Source organism: Pseudophryne corroboree, chromosome 1, assembly GCF_028390025.1.
Source record: "Pseudophryne corroboree isolate aPseCor3 chromosome 1, aPseCor3.hap2, whole genome shotgun sequence".
Taxonomy (NCBI): Eukaryota; Metazoa; Chordata; class Amphibia; order Anura; family Myobatrachidae; genus Pseudophryne; species Pseudophryne corroboree.
This window is the reverse complement of record NC_086444.1, coordinates 738,924,559-738,940,857: the sequence shown is the minus strand read 5'-3', so window position 1 is coordinate 738,940,857 and position 16,299 is coordinate 738,924,559. Positions and strand designations below refer to the sequence as shown.

Below are 16,299 nucleotides of genomic sequence, written 5' to 3'. Positions count from 1 at the left end.
AATATATATATATATATATATATATATCAAATTAATATACTGTATACACAGGGAGTGGCCAGGCATCATACAAGATATGTACACCTTGACAAAGGGGCATGTGAGCCCCGAAACGTTGGTTTTCTGGTTGTGTTGTTTAAATACACCTTTTTGCTATTTAAGTCGCCGAGTGCCGCTCCTTCTTTCCTACATATATATCTGTTTTCTATTTTATATTATATTCGTATATGTGTGTTTTACATATTGTGTAAAATAAGCAAGTTTTAAACTGTGTAAAAAGGTTTTTAAGTGCACAGGTGCACCTAATGAGTGCACTGATTGGCTGTTGCCGGTATAAAGTAGTAGCTCCCGTCACCAAGGCCAACCCTCTGACGAAGTCTTACGATGAAACGCGTTGGGGTGTGGCCGGTGACGTGAGCCTAGCATCCTGAATCGTCCTCCTCCCCGTGCAGACAGCAGCGGTGTCCCGGCGTGCTGAGGATCGTTAGCGTGAGGCGGGCAGCACGAGTACCAGGGCGGTTGGTGGAGGCGATACCAGGGGATATTTTATAACAAACCAAGTGATATTTAAGCCCACTCAGAAGAACTATGAGGTATTAAGCCAAACATCATTGTGACAATTGCTGGTTTTAATATATATTGTGTGAATAAACGATATTGCACTATGAGGCGCTCCTCTAATTTCTTTTTCTAGACAAATCATCCTGTGGGATTCCGGGATTCTCTAAGAGGTAGCTGCAGTCTGAAACAAAGACTTGGTGCTGTTAAAACGTTTGGAGTATACTCCTGGAAATCACTATCTGCAAATCACCGTGAAGCGCACCTGTACGCTGTTCCACAAATATATATATATATATATATATATATATATATATATATATATATAATAGTGATGTGCACCGGAAATTTTTCGGGTTTTGTGTTTTGGTTTTGGATTCGGTTCCGCTGCCGTGTTTTGGATTTGGACGCATTTTGGCAAAACCTCCCCGAAAATGTTTTGTCGGATTCTGGTGTGTTTTGGATTCGGGTGTTTTTTTTTTACAAAAAACCCTCAAAAACAGCTTAAATCATAGAATTTGGGGGTCATTTTGATCCCATAGTATTATTAACATCAATAACCATAATTTCCACTCATTTTCAGTCTATTCTGAACACCTCACACCTCACAATATTATTTTTAGTCCTAAAACTTGCACCGAGGTCGCTGGATGACTAAGCTAAGCGACCCAAGTGGCCGACACAAACACCTGGCCCATCTAGGAGTGGCACTGCAGTGTCAGACAGGATGGCACTTCAAAAAAATAGTCCCCAAACAGCACATGATGCAAAGAAAAAAAGAGGCGCAATGAGGTAGCTGTGTGACTAAGCTAAGTGACACAAGTGGCCGACACAAACACCTGGCCCATCTAGGAGTGGCACTGCAGTGTCAGACAGGATGGCACTTCAAAAAAATAGTCCCCAAACAGCACATGATGCAAAGAAAAAAAGAGGCGCAATGAGGTAGCTGTGTGACTAAGCTAAGCGACCCAAGTGGCCAACACAAACACCTGGCCCATCTAGGAGTGGCACTGCAGTGTCAGACAGGATGGCACTTCCAAAAATAGTCCCCAAACAGCACATGATGCAAAGAAAAATGAAAGAAAAAAGAGGTGCAAGATGGAATTGTCCCACCCACCCTTATGTTGTATAAACAGGACATGCACACTTTAACAAACCCATCATTTCAGCGACAGGGTCTGCCACACGACTGTGACTGAAATGACTGGTTGTTTTGGGCCCCCACCAAAAAAAGAAGCAATAAATCTCTCCTTGCACAAACTGGCTCTATAGAGGCCACCTCCTCCTCTTCCTCCGATTCCTCACCCCTTTCACTGTGTACATCCCCCTCCTCACAGATTATTAATTCGTCCCCACTGGAATCCACCATCTCAGGTCCCTGTGTACTTTCAGGAGGCAATTGCTGGTGAATGTCTCCACGGAGGAATTGATTATAATTCATTTTGATGAACATCATCTTCTCCACATTTTCTGGAAGTAACCTCGTACGCCGATTGCTGACAAGGTGAGCGGCTGCACTAAACACTCTTTCGGAGTACACACTGGAGGGGGGGCAACTTAGGTAAAATAAAGCCAGTTTGTGCAAGGGCCTCCAAATTGCCTCTTTTTCCTGCCAGTATACGTCTGACGTGCCTACTTGGATGCGGTCACTCATATAATCCTCCACCATTCTTTCAATGGTGACTGAATCATATGCAGTGACAGTAGACGACATGTCAGTAATCGTTGGCAGGTCCTTCAGTCCGGACCAGATGTCAGCACTCGCTTCAGACTGCTCTGCATCACCGCCAGCGGGTGGGCTCGGAATTCTTAGCCTTTTCCTCGCACCCCCAGTTGCGGGAGAATGTGAAGGAGGAGCTGTTGACGGGTCACGTTCCGCTTGACTTGACAATTTTCTCACCAGCAGGTCTTTAACCTCTGCAGACTTGTGTCTGCCGGAAAAAGAGATACAACGTAGGTTTTAAATCTAGGATCGAGCACGGTGGCCAAAATGTAGTGCTCTGATTTCAACAGATTGACCACTCGTGAATCCTGGTTAAGCGAATTAAGGGCTCCATCCACAAGTCCCACATGCCTAGCGGAATTGCTCTGTTTTAGCTCCTCCTTCAATGTCTCCAGCTTCTTCTGCAAAAGCCTGATGAGGGGAATGACCTGACTCAGGCTGGCAGTGTCTGAACTGACTTCACGTGTGGCAAGTTCAAAGGGTTGCAGAACCTTGCACAACGTTGAAATCATACTCCACTGCGCTGATGGCAGGGCAGGTTCAGGACTGTTTGCTGGTGCTCCAGTCTTCGGCACGCGGTGGCTGAATGCCGAAAGTGGCCCGCAATTCTTCGGGCCACTGACAGCATCTCTTGCACGCCCCTGTCATTTTTTAAATAATTCTGCACCACCAAATTCAATGTATGTGCAAAACATGGGACGTGCTGAAATTTGCCCAGATGTAATGCACGCACAATATTGGTGGCGTTGTCCGATGTCACAAATCCCCAGGAGAGTCCAATTGGGGTAAGCCATTCTGCGATGATGTTCCTCAGTTTCCGTAAGAGGTTGTCAGCTGTGTGCCTCTTATGGAAAGCGGTGATACAAAGCGTAGCCTGCCTAGGAACGAGTTGGCGTTTGCGAGATGCTGCTACTGGTGCCGCCGCTGCTGTTCTTGCTGCGGGAGGCAATACATCTACCCAGTGGGCTGTCACAGTCATATAGTCCTGAGTCTGCCCTGCTCCACTTGTCCACATGTCCGTGGTTAAGTGGACATTGGGTACAACTGCATTTTTTAGGACACTGGTGACTCTTTTTCTGACGTCTGTGTACATTTTCGGTATCGCCTGCCTAGAGAAATGGAACCTAGATGGTATTTGGTACCGGGGACACAGTACCTCAATCAAGTGAATTAACGGTGGATACCGGAGACACGTTTCTCACCACCCAGGCTGCCAAGGCCTGAGTTATCCGCTTTGCAGCAGGATGACTGCTGTGATATTTCATCTTCCTCGCAAAGGACTGTTGGACAGTCAATTGCTTACTGGAAGTAGTACAAGTGGTCTTCCGACTTCCCCTCTGGGATGACGATCGACTTCCAGTAGCAACAACAGCAGCGCCAGCAGCAGTAGGCGTTACACTCACGGATGCATCGGAGGAATCCCAGGCAGGAGAGGACTCGTCAGACTTGACAGTGACATGGCCTGCAGGACTATTGGCTTTCCTGAGAAATTACGGAGAAAAGAAGACTCTTTTGTGGGCGCACTCTTTGACTTGAAATGAATTTTAAATAATGGTCAGAATAGATTTAAAGTATAAATTTTTAATAATTCAACAAGATTAAGATAACAAGTGGTTCATGAAGAAGATAATGATCGAAGAAGATGATAGTATATTCAGATAGTACAAAGTACTTGATACACAATGAAAACTAAATTCTGACTGATAGAGGAGATTGAGTGTTTATAAACAAATTGTTTAGATTTTTAAACGGCACGTTCTACCACATTATAACCTGTTCCCTGTCAGTGTCAAATTCAAAATAAATACACCAGTCCAGATGCTGGTTAATCTTATCGATAATAAAGGGTGGAAAGTAAGGTGGCAGTGCGAATCATCTGTCAGTGTTAGACACTATAGGGCTAGACCAATGGGCTCTACTAAACTGAGTATTCCTCAATGGTCGCCCATTTGAGTACTGACCCAGCTCGACACTGATTAGCTTCCGAGATCAGACGGCTTCGGGCGTTTCCAGTGTGGTATGATAGTAGAGAAATTTGAACAATAATTGGAAGCTCTGGAATCACTGATGAGAGTCCACGAAATTACATAGTTATTTAAGACAGATATTAGAGGTAGAGGAAGCCAGATGGATCTGCTGCCAATGTTAGACAGGTGCTTGGCCCTGAATCAAATGGTGAGAGTCCACGAAATACAGAGATGAATGAAAATAGATAAAACTGCTGGAGATAGAGATAATATTGAGATTCAGAAATTTGCAAGACACAAAGTGTCAGAGAGCGCAAAACAAAGCCCAAGTATAGAAAGAAATGACAATGTAACCAGCAGGCTGTAAAAAAGTATCCAGCTGCAGGATGTTGAATGTAAGAAGGAGACAATAAAAATGACAGGGAAATGTAGCAAATTTGACAGTGGTATATCTTAAAACAGCAAGTGTATAGGGGTTTAAATCAAATCCCAGCGATTATCCTTGTGTATATACAGTAAATAACAAATTAGGATATAGAGTACAAAAATTATTGTGGATGTTCATGTAACTGTAATGCTGGAACAGGTTAGCGGATAACCTGGAAAATCATTGAATTGACTTTAGTCAGACAAAATATTTTATAACATCCAGCATATTAAATGACTGTGCAAAAATAGCAGGTCATTATTTACTAATAAATATCTTGTATTCAAAATGATGAAATGCAATTACAAAGATGAAAAAAAGGGGGCTGATATTACCGCGCTGGGTATTGTGCTGAAAAGACCCTTACAGTAGTCCTGTGAGGCCGTCCCGTGATTGCAGGTACCGCTGGCTTAGTAGAGACCCCGGTGTCTCGATTGGTGATGGAGGAGAGGGCGCCGGGCGCCGCCGGCCTGGCGGGGACGATCGCAAGTGCGGGAAGCCGTCCACTGAGTGGTCCTGTGAAGCCGTCCCGTGATTGCAGATGCCGCTGGCTTGATGGAGACCCCGTGTCTTGATTGGTAAGGGAGGAGAGGGCGCCGGGCGCCGCCGGCCTGGCGGGGACGATCGCAAATGCGGGAAGCCGTTCACTGCTGCAACGGAGACGGAACAGTCAGAGGAGATTCTGGGTACACTGAGGCTGAGGAAAAAACCGTGGCTTCTATCAGTCAGAGAGAAATGGTGTAGTCGGAAGACGCGTTTCACCCGTACACCGGGCTTGGTCACTTCCTGTTGAAGACTGGATCCCGGCGGTGCTTTTAACTGCAGGATAACCTGGATCATCCAATCAGGCGTATATGTGTTGATTAATTAATTGGCTACTGTGATCGACTTGTATCCTCCGGATAAATTGCAATTGCTCATAATCAGTTGTTGATTACCAGGAGATGTCGTTGTACATGTAAAAGAAAAAATTTTTTAAAAGAAGAAAAAGAAAGGTTTTTAAAAACACAACCAAAATTAGTAGTCATAGATATTCTGATATGTAAATTATAGGTAATAACCAAAGAAATGAAGACTGAATTAGATATTAGTGATTGCAGGTGATTAGTTAACTATGCAAACATGTAAGTACTGATGGAATCAACATAATGAGAGCGTGAAAGACGCGGTTTGTTAATAAATTAATTAAGGAATAATAACTTGACTAGGAACCACATGCTGGGTTGAAAGAATAAATGTGTAGCCTGATTTGAGGCTGCAAATAATCAGATTACCTTGGACTGTAACTAGGACAGTATAAAAATTAATTAATGGAACGAGTGCTGTGGAGTGCCCTGGTAAATGATAATAGGGGATTGGGTTAATGAAACTATATTATGTTATGCCTAGGTAAATGAACTGATTAAGAATAATACTGGAGAATAAATTTGAAAAAATGGGTGGTACATATGACACAATCAGTTCATACCTAATTAGGATTGGCATTATTCTGAAGCAAAGAGTAGTAAACACAGTTTAGATCTGTGACTGGTGAACTTAAGGGAACCCTTTTAATGTTCACCTGAGGGAGCTGGATGTGTCAGCTCATAATAGGTACCTATGTATTGATAGTAAAGGAATCTGGGAGGAATGAGGGGGAAGGGGGGTAGTATGGGTTAGAAAAGGGGGTGGCAGGGAGAGGGGGAAATGGGCAAGCGGAGGAGAGGGTGGAAGGGGTGATGGACTATTGCAGGTTAAGGTTGCTTGCAGTATGGTGAACAGGGCGGGGGTTGGCAGTGAGCGCTGGGGGGATGAGAAATGGGTAAAGCAGAGTGCAGTGAGGAGAAAAGTGGAGAGTGCATATGTAGCTGGGGTATAGTGGGGTATGAAGTTATATTGTCAAATATATGTTGTAATGATAGTGGTATTGCAGGGGTTAGGAGGGGGGGGGGGAAGGGAAAAAAAAGGGGTGTGTAGGAGTGAATGGGATTGTGTGGTAGTGCTATGGGATGGTCAGGTGAGAGTAAGATAGATGTACTGTGGAGTCGTGTGCAGATTCATTGGAAATAATGATGTAAGGTTAACGAGTAAGAACATATTGTTTGGTAATGTGAGTATCATAGAAATACACTATAGTTGATGTACTCGTTTAGTCCTAAAGGTTTAAGCCCTCCCAGCTTAAAGGTCCATTCACTTTCTTTCTTAATGAGTTCCTTACTTAGGTCACCCCCACGTATGCCTAAGTGAACTCTATCCAAGCCAAATGCCCGCATTTCACATGGAGAATCATGGTGATGAGCATGGAAATGTCTGGCTACCGATGTCAATTTTTTGCCTTTCTGAAGATCGGATGAGGCATTCCTGATAGTACCCATGTGTTCCAAGATTCGGGTTTTGAATTTCCTCGTGGTCATGCCGATATAACGTTGATTGCAGCTGCAAATTAAACAGTAGATCATTCCTTCTGTGTTGCAATTAAAGAAATGTCGTATTTGAATGTCACGTCCTAATCTATCTGTTACTTTGTCTGTAATCTGGATCTGAGGACAGGCTTTACACTGTCCACAGGGAAAGGACCCAGTGGTATTGCTGGTTTTCATGGGATTACGTGTAAAGTGGCTCTGAACGAGCATATCCTTCACGTTGTTCGCTCGCCTCCAGCTAATTTGGAGCTTAGAATCCAAAAAGGGTGCCAGATCTGCATCAAGATGTAGAACCGGTAGATGTTTATGAATTGCATTTTTTATCTGGCGCCATTCTGGACAGAAGGTACCTACAAAGCGGATTGTGGCTTCATCCTTATCATCCTTTGGTTTGTCTTGGAAAATTAAGGCATCTCGGTTAGTTTTGAGAACAGCTTTCTGAGCTCTCTTCAAGGAACGTTTGCTGTACCCCCGTACTTGGAGTCTGTTCGCAAGTTCCTGACTTTTCTGTTTGTATATGTTGTCTTCTGTACAGTTGCGTCTGTGTCTGAGAAATTCCCCTTTGGGAATATTCTCGACAGTGGGCGGAAAGTGTGAGCTAGTCTGATACAAGATACTGTTGGTTGCTGTTTCTTTACGATAGAGCTCAGTGGCCAGGGTTCCATTGGCACTTTTGTAAATGTTAAGATCTAAAAAGGAAACCTTTTCTTTGCTTATGGTATGGGTCAAAAAAATATTACGATTGTTGTCATTTAGTAAATTGATGAAATCATATAGGAGTTGCTCATCACTGTCCCAGATCACAAGAATATCATCTATGAATCTGAGCCAGTTTAAAATATGTTGTGTGTATTTCTGATTCTCGTCACTGAACACAATGGTTTGTTCCCACCAGCCGAGAAACAGATTAGCATACGTGGGAGCACAGGCCGCTCCCATCGCTGTCCCTCGAATTTGCTGAAAAAATTGATCACCAAATGTAAAGAAGTTCTTGTTCAGTACAAAGTTTAACATTTCGCAAAGAAAGTCATTAAAGTCATTTTTTTCTTTCATGTCCAGAAAGAACTTAGTTGCTTGTACACCTTGTTGATGAGAGATACTACTGTATAGGGCCTCAACATCCAAGGTAACCAAAATACAATCTTTATCTACACAGATGTCATGTAATTTGCGTAGTAAGTCGGATGTATCTCTCAGATAAGAGGGTAGTGTTAAGACATGTTCCCTGAGATGTAGGTCCAAGAATTTGCTAGGTATCTCCAATAATCCCCCGTTTCCCGAGACAATGGGTCTACCTGGTGGTTTTTTGATATTCTTGTGTACCTTTGGTAAAAGATAAAATGTGGGTACTTTGGGATTGGAAACTGTGAGATATTTAACTTCTTGTTGTGTAATGGTTCCTAAGGCTAATGCTTCTTCAATCATGTGCATATACTGTCTATGAAATTTGACTGTCGGATTGAGTGGTAATCTTTGGTAACACGTGGTATCCAATAGTTGTCTTCGGGCTTCTTCCTCATACATAGAGACCGGCCAAATCACAATATTGCCCCCTTTATCTGAGGGCTTGAGAACTATGTCCCGCCATGACTGAATTTCTTTGAGAGCAAGTTTCTCTCTATATTTAAGGTTCTTCGTGTAGCATCTTTTATTGGGGTTCATTTCGATCTCATCGAATTCTCTCGATACCAGATCCAAGAAGACCTTAATCTCAGGACTGTTGTTGTCCGGTGGAAAAAATGTCGACTTAGCCTTACACGTAGGTCTGGTATTGGGTATCGGTAATGTGTTTGAGGATGATTCTATGTATAGTTCCTCCAGGGTCTGGATTGCTGTTATTTCTTCTTCCGATAGAGATGTAAGAAAGGATGTTGAGGTAGATGGTTCCTCCTGTGTATAGGTAGTCCGCATTGGTCCACTAATCATAGATGATGAGGTAGAAGGTTCCTCCAATGTGGGGGTAGTTGGAGTTGGTCCACTGATCATAGATGGTGGGGTATCCATCATATCCTTGTTCCTGAATTTAGCAAAAAAAATTTTTAATAATAATTTACGACCAAAGAGCCTGAGATCTTTTTCCCATTTAAACCTATTAAATGATGATGTGGGTGAGAATGAAAGTCCTTTGCTTAGGACTTCCACCTGATCTTCCGTTAGGATTCTGGTACTGAGATTGATAATCTGTAGTCTGTCTGTAGTTAGTATTTCCTGGTTGTCCGTATTGGGTAATAAGAAGTCCTTGGGCGATCCCAGTCTCGATTGTTTTTGCCGGTGTTTCGTCCCCCCTCGTCTCGTCTTCCCCGATATTTGTTTCCGCCTCTTGAGCGTTGACCTTTCCCTAAAAAAGGATCCTCACTGTTGTATCGTTTAGGTGTCGCTGAAGCTTCTTCCAGATGTTCTGTGGAAGAGTCTTCACTGTATGAGGATTCTCTTTCAGATGAACTAATATCTTCTCTTATTTGTCCACCTCTACCTCTGGTAGTATAAGTGCTCCAGCGAAATATATTTCCTTGAGACAAATCACTTTTATCCCTGTGGAATTTGTTACGTTTTCGTTCTATTATTGTAGTTTCGTACGTATCTAATTCCTTTTTATATTTGTCAAAGGTATTTTGGAAAGTGAGATCCTTCTCCCAGGTTTCTAATGTTTTGCCTAATTCCTCAATGTCCTTTTCAACTTGATCTAAAACTAGATTATCATGTTTGATAAGAATCAGGGTCAGCTCATGGGAGCATTTCAGTAAGACTGCTTCCCATTCTGCCTTTAAATTCTCTGTGGCTAGAGGAAAGGAAGGAAAGACACGGGGTCGCAGGCCTCTGGGTGAGATTTTGGTTTTATGATAATTTTCTAAAGTGGTAATGTCCCACGTAAGTCTAATCCTTTTTTGTAGGTTTTTCTGTAATTTGGAAAGATCGGTTCTCCAATCTTTGGGAGTGGTTGGGTTCTGAAATGTATCTGAAAAAATATCACCGTATTCTTCTAGATTTCTACGTTTAGATATCAGTGCTGTCTTTAATGAGAATGCAGTCATAGTCTTTGGTAAGGTTGTGAGTGTTAAAACAATCAGTCGGAAGTGTAACAAAATCTAATGAGGCCACTTGAGGAGCAAAGAAACAGGAAAGAGATCCTGATAACAAGAGAGATTGGTATAACCGTGCAGGTATTTAGAAACTGAGAATCTCCCCAGCATAAAATACTTAACGAAGGAAGGAGGGACTACCGCACAGGATATAATGAGTATAGATAAATAATGTTTTACAACCAAAATTAATAATACCAGAAAACAATGTTTTCTAATTCTAATATTGCTTGGTGGTGCACCCTGAGTCAGTATAAGAACATGAGAAATTACGGAGAAAAGAAGACTCTTTTGTGGGCGCACTCTTTGACTTGAAATTAATTTTAAATAATGGTCAGAATAGATTAAAAGTATAAATTTTTAATAATTCAACAAGATTAAGATAACAAGTGGTTCATGAAGAAGATAATGATCGAAGAAGATGATAGTATATTCAGATAGTACAAAGTACTTGATACACAATGAAAACTAAATTCTGACTGATAGAGGAGATTGAGTGTTTATAAACAAATTGTTTAGATTTTTAAACGGCACGTTCTACCACATTATAACCTGTTCCCTGTCAGTGTCAAATTCAAAATAAATACAACAGTCCAGATGCTGGTTAATCTTATCGATAATAAAGGGTGGAAAGTAAGGTGGCAGTGCGAATCATCTGTCAGTGTTAGACACTATAGGGCTAGACCAATGGGCTCTACTAAACTGAGTATTCCTCAATGGTCGCCCATTTGAGTACTGACCCAGCCCGACACTGATTAGCTTCCGAGATCAGACGGCTTCGGGCGTTTCCAGTGTGGTATGATAGTAGAGAAATTTGAACAATAATTGGAAGCTCTGGAATCACTGATGAGAGTCCACGAAATTACATAGTTATTTAAGACAGATATTAGAGGTAGAGGAAGCCAGATGCATCTGCTGCCAATGTTAGACAGGTGCTTGGCCCTGAATCAAATGGTGAGAGTCCACGAAATACAGAGATGAATGAAAATAGATAAAACTGCTGGAGATAGAGATAATATTGAGATTCAGAAATTTGCAAGACACAAAGTGTCAGAGAGCGCAAAACAAAGCCCAAGTATAGAAAGAAATGACAATGTAACCAGCAGGCTGTAAAAAAGTATCCAGCTGCAGGATGTTGAATGTAAGAAGGAGACAATAAAAATGACAGGGAAATGTAGCAAATTTGACAGTGGTATATCTTAAAACAGCAAGTGTATAGGGGTTTAAATCAAATCCCAGCGATTATCCTTGTGTATATACAGTAAATAACAAATTAGGATATAGAGTACAAAAATTATTGTGGATGTTCATGTAACTGTAATGCTGGAACAGGTTAGCGGATAACCTGGAAAATCATTGAATTGACTTTAGTCAGACAAAATATTTTATAACATCCAGCATATTAAATGACTGTGCAAAAATAGCAGGTCATTATTTACTAATAAATATCTTGTATTCAAAATGATGAAATGCAATTACAAAGATGAAAAAAAGGGGGCTGATATTACCGCGCTGGGTATTGTGCTGAAAAGACCCTTACAGTAGTCCTGTGAGGCCGTCCCGTGATTGCAGGTACCGCTGGCTTAGTAGAGACCCCGGTGTCTCGATTGGTGATGGAGGAGAGGGCGCCGGGCGCCGCCGGCCTGGCGGGGACGATCGCAAGTGCGGGAAGCCGTCCACTGAGTGGTCCTGTGAAGCCGTCCCGTGATTGCAGATGCCGCTGGCTTGATGGAGACCCCGTGTCTTGATTGGTAAGGGAGGAGAGGGCGCCGGGCGCCGCCGGCCTGGCGGGGACGATCGCAAATGAGGGAAGCCGTTCACTGCTGCAACGGAGACGGAACAGTCAGAGGAGATTCTGGGTACACTGAGGCTGAGGAAAAAACCGTGGCTTCTATCAGTCAGAGAGAAATGGTGTAGTCGGAAGACGCGTTTCACCCGTACACCGGGCTTGGTCACTTCCTGTTGAAGACTGGATCCTGGCGGTGCTTTTAACTGCAGGATAACCTGGATCATCCAATCAGGCGTATATGTGTTGATTAATTAATTGGCTACTGTGATCGACTTGTATCCTCCGGATAAATTGCAATTGCTCATAATCAGTTGTTGATTACCAGGAGATGTCATTGTACATGTAAAAGAAAAAAAATTTTAAAAGAAGAAAAAGAAAGGTTTTTAAAAACACAACCAAAATTAGTAGTCATAGATATTCTGATATGTAAATTATAGGTAATAACCAAAGAAATGAAGACTGAATTAGATATTAGTGATTGCAGGTGATTAGTTAACTATGCAAACATGTAAGTACTGATGGAATCAACATAATGAGAGCGTGAAAGACGCGGTTTGTTAATAAATTAATTAAGGAATAATAACTTGACTAGGAACCACATGCTGGGTTGAAAGAATAAATGTGTAGAGAGTTTTTTTATAGGTCAGTGCGCTAAGTCTAACGTCCAAATGTTCCTTTAAAGGAAAGGGTCGTCAGAAAGTCCTGCTGTTTGGACTTAGTCGGTCGTGGATGCTCCGTCAATAAACACCTCCCAAGCATCTTTGGTGGCTGCTCAGTTCTTCAAAATATGACTTGGGTATGTTCAGTCATGCAATTCTGTGAAGGCAGGGGAGAAGAACAAGCGCCATATGGTGTAGTATTTCAAATGAATGGGAGAAGTAGATACGTATATAAAATGTAAGTACCGGATAAATTCTTGAGATTAGGCCTGTCTGTCTCACTAGATTCTTTGTAGCTGTTCCCCACCAAAAGAAAGATTCAATATAGCATATAGGATATACTTATATCCAGGTAGATCAAGTCGGTCCAATATGATGTAATGGCTGAATCAATCGCCTGCTACTGCCTTATATAGCAATATCAATAAAGTTTTTAATCAACAAAAATAATATACAAATTCAGATAAAAAATAAAACAAATCAAAAATCTTAGCTGATTGGTATAGGCAGTAGGCAGGTCAGTCTCAACGCGTTTCGCCTCCAGGGCTTCCTCAGGAGAATACATCATATCAAGAAGTACACATATTTATAGTGCTTTCAGTTTCGTTTTAGCCGATACTTCCGGTTCGCGTCATTTCCGGAACCGGAAGTACTCGGTCCGACTTTTCATTCTAAATACATGGATGGCTTGACATTTATCATTAGATTGCATTGGTGGTGCAGTGTTAACATAACCATGAGAGCAGTCTATATAAGCCGAGCAAATCGGACATACAATCCGTGTGCTCCGTGAAACCGGAAGTGACGTGGCTCGTCCCGGCCACTGCCGCGTCACTTCCGGTTAGGCTACAGAACCAGCGTGCGTTCCAGCAGTATTGCTGAGCACATCCTGTTATTGGTTGGCAGGCTGGTTGGCGGAAATACCATAGGTACCGTCATGAATGTATTTTTAGAGTGATAGAGAAATCAGAATCGTCACGGATGCTCAGCAGCAATTACCATACATAAATAAATAATGCAAATGTACATAGTGCACATGTGTAGAATAAATTAAGGTACATAAATAATTTAGAGATAAAGGGTATAAATAAAAGTGCCAGATATATATACATGAAAATATAGATACATAAAAAATACATATAAAATACAAAAAAATTCAAAAAAATATGTATATATGTATGTACAAATAAATATATATATAAAATCATATATACATATGATTAGTGTTAAAGTAACACATTAATATGCAAATACAACACCATCCCAGGTAAATTTCTTATGGTGTGATATATTACGTGCTTATGCGTCATAAGTTGTAGGACGCAGAAATCCAAATTTATGCCCAAATAATAGCCGTAGTCAGATATGTTATGCACAGACAATTAAATAATCACAGGGAAGATAAGTACTCGTCCTCAAAAATGCATTGGGTCCTACAGTACAAGTTACAAAAGGAGCTATTTCTCAGGGAGCCCGTGGCGTAGGCTGGAATGGAGCTTCAGTATACCTCATAGAATAAATGTGTAGCCTGATTTGAGGCTGCAAATAATCAGATTACCTTGGACTGTAACTAGGACAGTATAAAAATTAATTAATGGAACGAGTGCTGTGGAGTGCCCTGGTAAATGATAATAGGGGATTGGGTTAATGAAACTATATTATGTTATGCCTAGGTAAATGAACTGATTAAGAATAATACTGGAGAATAAATTTGAAAAAATGGGTGGTACATATGACACAATCAGTTCATACCTAATTAGGATTGGCATTATTCTGAAGCAAAGAGTAGTAAACACAGTTTAGATCTGTGACTGGTGAACTTAAGGGAACCCTTTTAATGTTCACCTGAGGGAGCTGGATGTGTCAGCTCATAATAGGTACCTATGTATTGATAGTAAAGGAATCTGGGAGGAATGAGGGGGAAGGGGGGTAGTATGGGTTAGAAAAGGGGGTGGCAGGGAGAGGGGGAAATGGGCAAGCGGAGGAGAGGATGGAAGGGGTGATGGACTATTGCAGGTTAAGGTTGCTTGCAGTATGGTGAACAGGGCGGGGGTTGGCAGTGAGCGCTGGGGGGATGAGAAATGGGTAAAGCAGAGTGCAGTGAGGAGAAAAGTGGAGAGTGCATATGTAGCTGGGGTATAGTGGGGTATGAAGTTATATTGTCAGATAAAAAATGCAATTCATAAACATCTACCGGTTCTACATCTTGATGCAGATCTGGCACCCTTTTTGGATTCTAAGCTCCAAATTAGCTGGAGGCGAGCGAACAACGTGAAGGATATGCTCGTTCAGAGCTACTTTACACGTAATCCCATGAAAACCAGCAATACCAATGGGTCCTTTCCCTGTGGACAGTGTAAAGCCTGTCCTCAGATCCAGATTACAGACAAAGTAACAGATAGATTAGGACGTGACATTCAAATACGACATTTCTTTAATTGCAACACAGAAGGAATGATCTACTGTTTAATTTGCAGCTGCAATCAACGTTATATCGGCATGACCACGAGGAAATTCAAAACCCGAATCTTGGAACACATGGGTACTATCAGGAATGCCTCATCCGATCTTCAGAAAGGCAAAAAATTGACATCGGTAGCCAGACATTTCCATGCTCATCACCATGATTCTCCATGTGAAATGCAGGCATTTGGCTTGGATAGAGTTCACTTAGGCATACGTGGGGGTGACCTAAGTAAGGAACTCATTAAGAAAGAAAGTGAATGGACCTTTAAGCTGGGAGGGCTTAAACCTTTAGGACTAAACGAGTACATCAACTATAGTGTATTTCTATGATACTCACATTACCAAACAATATGTTCTTACTCGTTAACCTTACATCATTATTTCCAATGAATCTGCACATGACTCCACAGTACATCTATCTTACTCTCACCTGACCATCCCATAGCACTACCACACAATCCCATTCACTCCTACACACCCTTTTTTTTCCCTTCCCCCCCCCCCCTCCTAACCCCTGCAATACCACTATCATTACAACATATATTTGACAATATAACTTCATACCCCACTATACCCCAGCTACATATGCACTCTCCACTTTTCTCCTCACTGCACTCTGCTTTACCCATTTCTCATCCCCCCAGCGCTCACTGCCAACCCCCGCCCTGTTCACCATACTGCAAGCAACCTTAACCTGCAATAGTCCATCACCCCTTCCATCCTCTCCTCCGCTTGCCCATTTCCCCCTCTCCCTGCCACCCCCTTTTCTAACCCATACTACCCCCCTTCCCCCTCATTCCTCCCAGATTCCTTTACTATCAATACATAGGTACCTATTATGAGCTGACACATCCAGCTCCCTCAGGTGAACATTAAAAGGGTTCCCTTAAGTTCACCAGTCACAGATCTAAACTGTGTTTACTACTCTTTGCTTCAGAATAATGCCAATCCTAATTAGGTATGAACTGATTGTGTCATATGTACCACCCATTTTTTCAAATTTATTCTCCAGTATTATTCTTAATCAGTTCATTTACCTAGGCATAACATAATATAGTTTCATTAACCCAATCCCCTATTATCATTTACCAGGGCACTCCACAGCACTCGTTCCATTAATTAATTTTTATACTGTCCTAGTTACAGTCCAAGGTAATCTGATTATTTGCAGCCTCAAATCAGGCTACACATTTATTCTTTCAACCCAGCATGTGGTTCCTAGTCAAGT

The 16,299-nt window shown here is 41.9% G+C and overlaps 1 protein-coding gene and 2 pseudogenes across 2 annotated transcripts in view; 1 reads left to right on the top strand and 2 right to left on the bottom strand.

The window, feature by feature from the left end:
- LOC134941278 (beta-1,4-galactosyltransferase 1-like) overlaps window positions 1-16,299 on the top strand; it is a 672,500-nt gene that overhangs the window by 593,222 nt on the left and 62,979 nt on the right. The window lies entirely within an intron of this gene.
- On the bottom strand, window positions 4,194-4,312 carry LOC134949588 (5S ribosomal RNA; annotated as a pseudogene).
- On the bottom strand, window positions 10,849-10,967 carry LOC134944501 (5S ribosomal RNA; annotated as a pseudogene).